This window comes from Prunus persica, chromosome G6, assembly GCF_000346465.2.
Source record: "Prunus persica cultivar Lovell chromosome G6, Prunus_persica_NCBIv2, whole genome shotgun sequence".
Lineage (NCBI taxonomy): Eukaryota > Viridiplantae > Streptophyta > Magnoliopsida > Rosales > Rosaceae > Prunus > Prunus persica.
Window position 1 is genome coordinate 15,836,501 of NC_034014.1, and position 9,024 is coordinate 15,845,524.

The window sequence follows — 9,024 nt, forward strand, 5'->3', positions numbered from 1 at the left end:
AAAAGGTTTATGTCCTTATTGAGATGTGGTTTCGCACACCCCCTAATAGATTTTGCAGGTACCGAACCTGAAATCTAGAGCTTGTGATGATTTTGGCATATCTGTAGAATGTATTATGTACATAGCTTGTGAATGAATAATGAGATACTCTTTTAGTGAACTCTCGAGTAGTTCTAACTTGTAAAATAATGTAAAATTTTTGAGATTTCAGATGTTGTCGTTTCCGCGTTTCTCTGAATATTCTATATGAAATATTATTTTATTTATTTAAACGTTTCTTCACATTTTAGTTATAGTTTTTATTAAATTCTGTAATTAAGGTGTGAATCACGTCTTAACCCAAGGTTTTGTAAATCCGAGAGTTAGGGAGTGACATCTTGACAAGACCCGACCCAAATTCCACTTTCGAATCTGAGCCGAACCCTGTGCGTGTCCAACACCTGGCTGGTGCAGGGCACAAATGACCAAATTGCCCATCTAACTAAAAACCAAATTTACTCCAAGTTTGACTTCTGCCAAAAATTCGACAAAGTCTCCCCTGTAAATGCTCACTTCGTAAAATATTTCCACTTGTACAAAAAGAAATATATACAAATATCCCAACCGTTCAGCATGCAACAACATAAAGGCCTGAGGCCTTACAGAAACCCTAGGGAAATATCAAAGCAACTAATTCAGAAGTTTACAATGAAACAATTCGATTACAAAAGAAATCCTACATAAGGAAAGGATTGAGCGGAATGCGATGTCTGCCCTGTGGTGGCGCTCTGGTACATGACTACTGCCAGGGGACGCAAAACATTTAAAAATGTGAGTGGACAAAAATAAAATTTTAGAAAATAGAACACGAACATACTAACCCCACTGTTAAAACATTTAGAAAACTCGATAAAATTCACATTTTATACTTGTATTGAAATCGAACATGCATATTTATATTTATATAACAATTTACACGTTTACATAAATCATTAAATCGGTTAAAGCATTGAAAAATCAATATTTCACTTCCACCTAGGTATACCAATTATATAACCGTCTTCCCACAGTATACCGTCAATTCCTTAATTTCCTATAATTCCCACATTATACAGTCAATTCCTCGTGTCACAGTTGTGACACGTCCTTGCAGGTCTCGGTAACACAAAGTCGACCCGAGCCGCAATCCTCGCAGGATTTAGGGGACATTTAGTCAACCTGATCCGCATTCCTCGCTCCGCACGGTTTGGGCATCCCCGAAACTCGTGGGCATTGTCAAACGCGCACTGACTCAACCGAAGGCAACTATTATGTCTGTGGACATTATCATAACCGAAGGCAACAATTATCCAAATGCAACATCTTATTTGAGGCAACATTTTCACCGAAGGCAACATTTTATCCAAAGGCAACATGGGTACCTATGTGGTTTAAAAACATTTCCTGAAAAATCATAAAACTATTTCTCATCCATCCTTAAATTTTGTTGCCACTATCCTTCCTACTTTCATAATAACTCATTCAAGATCAAATAATTAAACTTTAATTGCATAAAATCATTTATAAAATAAAAGTCCGCTCACTGAGCGTCTGAGCTAGCCTCACCCTTTGAGGGTCCCTCATGCAGGTCCAATAAAGCCCGAGTACCTATTCAAACCATTTCAAATATTTAATTAATAAAAATTGCCCAACATAAATTTTTAATCCAAAACCCTGTCCCCCCGCTTCTAAAAGTGTGTGCACTTAATTAAGATCATTCCTATGCCCACTTAAACACCTCCAATTATTAGAACGGTTTAAAAATACCCGAGACTCAATAAGCGATAAATTCTCAAAAAGGTCAACCCGGGCCCCTGTGGGGTCCACGACCTCCAACTGCCAATCCGAGAGTTCTTATAGGTTCCACACATTTTAATAACCATGTCCTGCGAGTTTGGTCCAAATCGAAAGGTCGGATTGCTCCCGATCGTAAGATCGGACGGTTATCGTTTAATGAAACTTTGAATTATTGAATCGGAATATCCGGGACTCCAATTCACCATCCGTAAAATCCTACATGATCCTAAGAGTGCCTAGATCAACATATTAGAAAATGAAGTCGATCCAACGGTCCGAACATATTGAATCTGGATAACGCCTATTATGCGATATCTGATCGACGACTAAACGGTAACCAAATTGGAATCCGAGCATACCGTCATGGTCAAGATGACGTGGGGAACATTGTAGGACAAAAACCCAACCTTGACATCTTGCCGACGCGCTGCCACCACCAATGGGTGTATTGAGTAATTTTTCGGCGATCGGAAAACTCCAAACCGCCGGCCAATAATCATACCTACGGATTAAGCACATCTAGGGGAGTAACTTTATACCTTGGCTCGACGAACAATTCCACCTTTAAAGTCCTCGAACAAAGCTTTCCATCTCTTGAAAACCTAGGAAATTCTAGTTTCAAAATCAATGAAATTGGAATGGATTCTTGTTGAATTTTCGAGGGATAATACAAAAGGATGGTAGGAGAGTATTTTGGTCCAGAAATTGGCTGAAAAAGACCACAAACAGTTGCTGTTTTTGCACAGTAGGGTTGGGCTCCTTTTTGGCTCTGTTTTTGATTGATTTTCTGGTTTAATCGCTTGGAATGTGTATGGGGGTATGTCTATGGAAAGAGGAGAGAGAGATGAAGAGTTTTCAAGTTGTGGCACTTGATTTGGTGGCTGGACGGAGGAGAAAATTGAGTTTGAAAATGGCTGTTCGTGAAGCTCGCGAAGGAGAAGAAAAATCTGGGTTTTAAAAATTCTGAACTTCAAAAAATTTACGATTGTGCCCCTGGACTTTTGTAGATCATATCTTCTTCGTTACAACTCCGATTTGAGCCCACTACGTGTCTATGGACTCAACTCAACGTGCTCTATGCAACGGTTCAACTAAAATCCCAAAATTCCTTCCCAAACAAAAAGTCAACTTTTGACCCAATAAAATATTCTCAGAGTAAAATCATCTTTTACTTGAATAAATTAAAAGTAGATATTAATTTAGGATCGGGTTATTACACATCTGCACACACAAGTCAATCGTTGATAATCAAATGTCAAAGTCAACGGTCAAAAGTTAATATGTTAATCGGAGCAATTGACCAAAGTCAAATAGTTCAACCGGATTAATTAAGTAAGACTATAATTATAATTTAATTGTTCAATTATAATTCAAAGATTAATTATGGAATTAATATTGACATATAGAAATATTGAATTGGGCTTTTAAATATGATTTAAAAGGATAGGGACAAAATAGGCTATTGGGCCCAAGGGATAAGTGGCATAAGATGACATACCCATGGACCAAATGGAACTCCAAATACCCACCCAATTGCCTTTTGTGTTGTCCTATATAAGCTAAGTGTTGGAGAAAACCAAGCTAGGGTTTTTGGTTTCCTACTTTAGTTGATGAGTGATCATCTTTGTATCTCATCTTCCATAAACCAAAAATTAGTGCAATCAAGAAGTAGACTAGCATCCATACTTCTTGATTGCCTTCTCTTCATCTCTAGGAGCATTTGGTGTGGTGAGGTAGAGGACTCCAATCTTGGACCCTTAAGGTGAAGGAGTCAAAATCAAGAGAAAGAAAAGGTCTTTCCAACAAAGGTGTTCATTCTTGAGAAATCAAGAAAGGTTATCGAGGGTAAAGATCTATTCCATTTTTCCCTTTCTATTTGTGTTCAAATATACTAGCCTAAGATACTTGGTTTAAAATGAAAATGGTTTATCTCAACTAGTATAAACAAAATCAATCCGCAATTTAGAATGTTTTTGTGGTATAGGTTGTGGCTAAAGTTCATTTCCTAAAGGTTAGATGCATGTTTCCTTCAAGTGGTATCAAAAACTTGTTGTGAAATTTAGACAACCTGAAAAATGAAGATTTTAAAGATTAGTCTAAACACAAATTATACTCGCAAGTGCACAAGGTCAATCGTAATATAGTATGGCAAATACGAGGTCATTCCCACGAGGATTGAGTTCAACTCCCAATTAGTGTAACTTAATTTACTTCACAAAATACTCTAATTACCTTATATAAACAAGAAATTAAACACATGAAAGGGGTTTGTGAAAGAATGATTTAATTACCAACGAAATTAAAAGAAAAAACAAGTAGAAAGTCACGAAACACAAGAATGAGAAATTCAAATTGATAGAAGCACTAGGACAATGAATTCACCGCCAGTAATCCGATCTAGCCTCTTATTCACCTACTTATTAACTAACCATTGATGTTGCAGCTTAGTTTTCCTTTTTCATGAATTACCTATGGTATTTAGGCGAACTCGTATATTCCTACCTGCAATTCACCTATGGTATTTAGGTTAATATCAACACATAGAAACTCATTAAGATTAGTGAAAACCTCGAACAATCATGTAAACCCTAGAAGTGTGGTATTCACCTTAGACGAATTACAAATCCTATCACAAGACGCAAGCCTCAAATTAAGTATGGTATTTACTCTAATTTGCATCCGATTAACTCAATTAAAAGTCAAGATAGTGATCAAGAGCATTAAGATAATCAACCAAGTTATTAAGCATGGTGATTAAGAATCCAACATCAAACGGCATCAATTGATAGGTAAAATAAGAAAACTAGATTATCATACTAGGGATACATCATGCCCTAACAAAAGAAAATTAGTTACACATAATCATAGAATTCAACACAAACAAAAACATAAGGAAGAAACAATAAAGCTTAGCCAATTACGGTACTCTTTCGGCATCTCCAATTTCTCCTAGCCTTTGCGTGTCTCCTTCTCAAAGGAGTTGTCTCTCATGCTTAAATAAAATACCAGATGTCTACTCCTCCCATTGCTGGGCCTTTACAGCAGCGCAAAAATAAAGAAAATACTAATTAAAACATAAATCCAAAATGGGTAAGTAATTGACTTCTCTTCCTACTTTGACTGGGATAACACGTCAATTACTTTGCATGTATGTTTGGGGTTGTTCCTCCTCCAAGAAAATTCGGTAAAAGTATGTAAATTGTAGATCTTTGTCTTATCTTTCCAGCCATATATTGCATGCCTTGAGAAAAAATAAGGAAAGTCTTCAAATTGTCATTCTTCCACAGCAGCGCAGTTTTGACGGGATTGCACCTTATGCTGACTTAACTTCAAAGACTGCTCTCATTGGCTGCTCCAAAAATTCTAGAAAAATTCCACAATCATCTTCAAGATCCCAACTGGTCTCGTACTAAAATTCCACTAAAAAGTCATATTTCCATTGAAAACAAATTTCTTGCTCTGGAAATCTGAAAATTGAGAAAATAAAGTAATAAATCCCTTTTAAATCAAATTCTCCTACAAAAACTAAGTATAAAGAGTACATAATGTGTAAATTTGTGGACTTATCAAATACCCACAACTTAGATTTTGCTAGTCCTCGAGCAAAACAAAACGAAAAATAAAAACAAAAGATCACAAACTCAACGCAAACAAGCGATCGACTAACTTCCCAATATTGATCTTAGAGATAATCACCAACCGTTAGTTAACTCCCAAGAAATAAGCAACAATAATTCAAGATATTATCAAAGGGTTCCAAACACTACTACAAAAAGTGAAAAAGACGACTAGAAAACAAAGACGGTAGATCAAAAAACCATCGTTGTGTTTGAAAAGACGATGGTAATTAATAGAAAATCGTCGTGGATGAATAACTTAAACACCTAAAAAATGGAGATTCTCATGGATGTTTTTAGAAAACGACACACTAAATTTAAAAAGCGTCTTCTTATTGAAAAGGTTTTCTTGAGAGTTAAAGTCTGAGCCCAAAAACAACGACTGCAGCTATGAAGCCGTCGACGTAGAAAGTAAAGACGACGGTTTTCAACAACAGCCGCCGTGTTTACTCCTAAATAGACACGACCAAATTTTCTTAGTCAATGTCGTATAATTTCAAGGAAATCCACGTCGGTATATTACAAAACTTCGTCATATTAAGTCAATGCACCACGACGGTAATGATAAATTTATCGACTTTTTATTCACAGTGTACTACGACGGTATCTATTACTCTATTGTCAGGGTAAGTTATACTAACAATGTCGATTTGTTCAATTAATGACGTATAATATTATTTTACCACGTCGTGAACTTAAAAGTACCGCCGTATTTATTTACTTTATATGTGTGTGACTTATCTATAAACCGACGTCTTAATTTTTATTGCTTTTTAAGATTTATTTCTGAGATTTTTGTAGCCTACAACGGTAGATCAACAGAATGACAAGAATTGTAAAAACCACAACGGTTTATATAGAAAACCGTCTTAACAAGAAAATTAGAACGAAATCTTACCAAAGGGAATTCTATTCCTCATCATAATCGATTCACCAATCTGAGAGAAAGACAATATTTTAGACGTTGATTACGTATGTGTCTTTGTGTCTTTGAGATACACAAAGGCACATACGCATCAAAATCCAAAAAATTTGCCTCTAAAATTTGACGACGGCAGTCACACATCAACATCCAAAACATTTGCTTTCAGAAAGACAATTTTTTAGAACTTGATGTGTGCGTGTTTGTGTCTTTCAGATACACAAATGCACACACACAGCATCATCCAAACTATTGCCTCCAGAGAGGTGAGACAGAGCCAAGGCATGAAGTGAGGACGGCAGCCAAGGGCAAGAAGAAGTTGGAACCCTAATTGAAAACTGAAAGTGAAAGAACACGTGAAAAAACCATATTTATACAAATAATCTTCACTATCCATGTGGGTTCTATTACACAGAGCAACGTCTAATTAAAATAATCCACGTCGGTGAGTACTAAATTAAGGTTGTATAAACATACATAACCACATCGGTTTCATAAACTAAACTCATCGACTTTCAAATCAAACAACGGCGGTTATACATAAATTGACGACGTCGTAACTTATAATATCACTTCTTCAAAAGTAACCTTTTGACGGGTAGTGCCTAGATAATCGTGTCATTTTCGGAATACCAAAAGTCAATTGGATTTATTACTAACCACGTCGGTTTCTACTATTATAATGTCATGGTAAGGACATACTAGGGCGGTGTTTGGCAAAACCGTCGTCGTATTGATCTTTGGGACAATATAAAACTTTTTCATCACCTGACCTAAAGTTTTACGTTCTCTCTAATCGATAAAATTTTCAGTTTCATCTCAATTTCCCTCTCATTTTCGAAAAGCTGCCTGTCTAATTCTCTTCATCTTCCTTGTCTTCGTCTCCAAAACTCCGAAGTTTACTTCCGACGAAAACTTTCTTTGCAAGCCAAAGGTATTTTCTCACTCTCTTTTTCTTTTTTCAATATCATTTGAAGTTTTTTTTTTTTAAGAACGAGTCTGGAAACAAGACTCCTTTCAAAATGACAAAATCTTTCACTGGTTTGAATAAAATCACTAGCCCTCAGTCCCACGTCGTGTGAGGATGACGATTTTGTCTTCATTTGATGTTTTTATTCACACATCACGACAGTAATTAAATTCATGCTATTTCAATAGCACGACTGTACTTAATAACCGACGTGGTGTGAGAATAAATACGACGTTATTAAGATAGAACCGTCGTCTTATTTGAAACGAATGTGGGAGAGAGAAGTCTAGGCGGTTTTTTATGTATCAACTCGTAATAAGACGACGGTTCTATCTTATTTTCGTCGTTTTAATTCTCTTATCACGACGGTTTTGTTTTTTTCCCGACGTCTGAACTTTAATATTACGTCATTGTTTTTATTTAACCGTCTTTTGGTTGCTTGTAGTTTTATTTCTCTCTAAACATGGTTCCAAAATTTCAAAGTAAGAAGGCTCAAGTATCAAAAGGTCAAAGCAAGGACCTTGCAGTTTCAAACATGGTTTCTTCACCTGTGGTTGTGTACAATAAAAGTGGCAGATCAAATGGCAAGGCTACTATTGAGATGCAGAGTTACACTAGTGTTTTGACACTCACCAGAGTCCCTTTTGTGGACAAGAAATGGACTCAATTGCCGAAGGACCTGAAGGAGCAGATTTGGGAAGCTGTTCAAATGGCTGATGTTGTTGGGGAAGGGAGCAAGAAGATGGTGTTGTCACCTGCCGCCAAAAAGTGGAAGTATTTCAAGTCTACCTTAACTAGGCAGTTTATCCTTCCATTCAAATAAGAATGAGAAGTTAAAAGAACCCCCTCAGCTTTATAACTTCATAGAGAAATCGCAATGAGATGCCTAGCTTCAAGGTTATTCCCAGATTTTGAGGCTGTGCATTCTGAGCAGTCACAGAGAAGAGAAAAATGCAGACAACCATAGGTTGTCTCGAAAAGGGTATGTTGGTTTGGAGGGCCAATTGGAAGAAACCATGCCCGGTGAAGAAATCGATCGTTCTCTGCTATGGAAGAAGGCAAGAGAAGATGAACAGGGAAACATCCCTGAACCAAAGGTTGCAAAAAAGACAAAATTAATCGTAAGTCTCATTGACTCTATTCTAAATCTGTAAGTGGTTTTATTTTTCATTTAGACGTCATTCGCTTTAGTAACCGTCGTTAGACATGAAACACTACGACGGTTTTTATTTACCACCGTTTAAAAAGTGATACGACGTTGGTATTTTTATGAAACCGATGACTGTATTGAATTACCACGACGGTTTATATTTCTGAGTTAGACGTTTTAAATTTTCTTCATATTCATTTAGACGTCGTTCATTTTAGTAACCGTCATTCGACATGAAATACCACGACGATTTTTATTTACCACTATTTAAAAAGTGATATGACGTCAGTATTTTTCAGAAACAGACGTTTGTATTGAATTACCATGACGGTTTATATTTCTAAGTTAGACGTTTTAAATTAAAGTTTTAAAATGTCTTCATATTCATAAGCGCGCGCGCGCACACACACACACACACACTCTCTCTCTCTCTCTCTCTCTCTCTCTCTCTCTCTCTCTCTCTCTATAAATATATCTCTGCGGTCGGGCTGTATATTATTTCGGGAAATACATGAATATTTTGGTTAAGATTTGTGTTTCTCTGGATGTC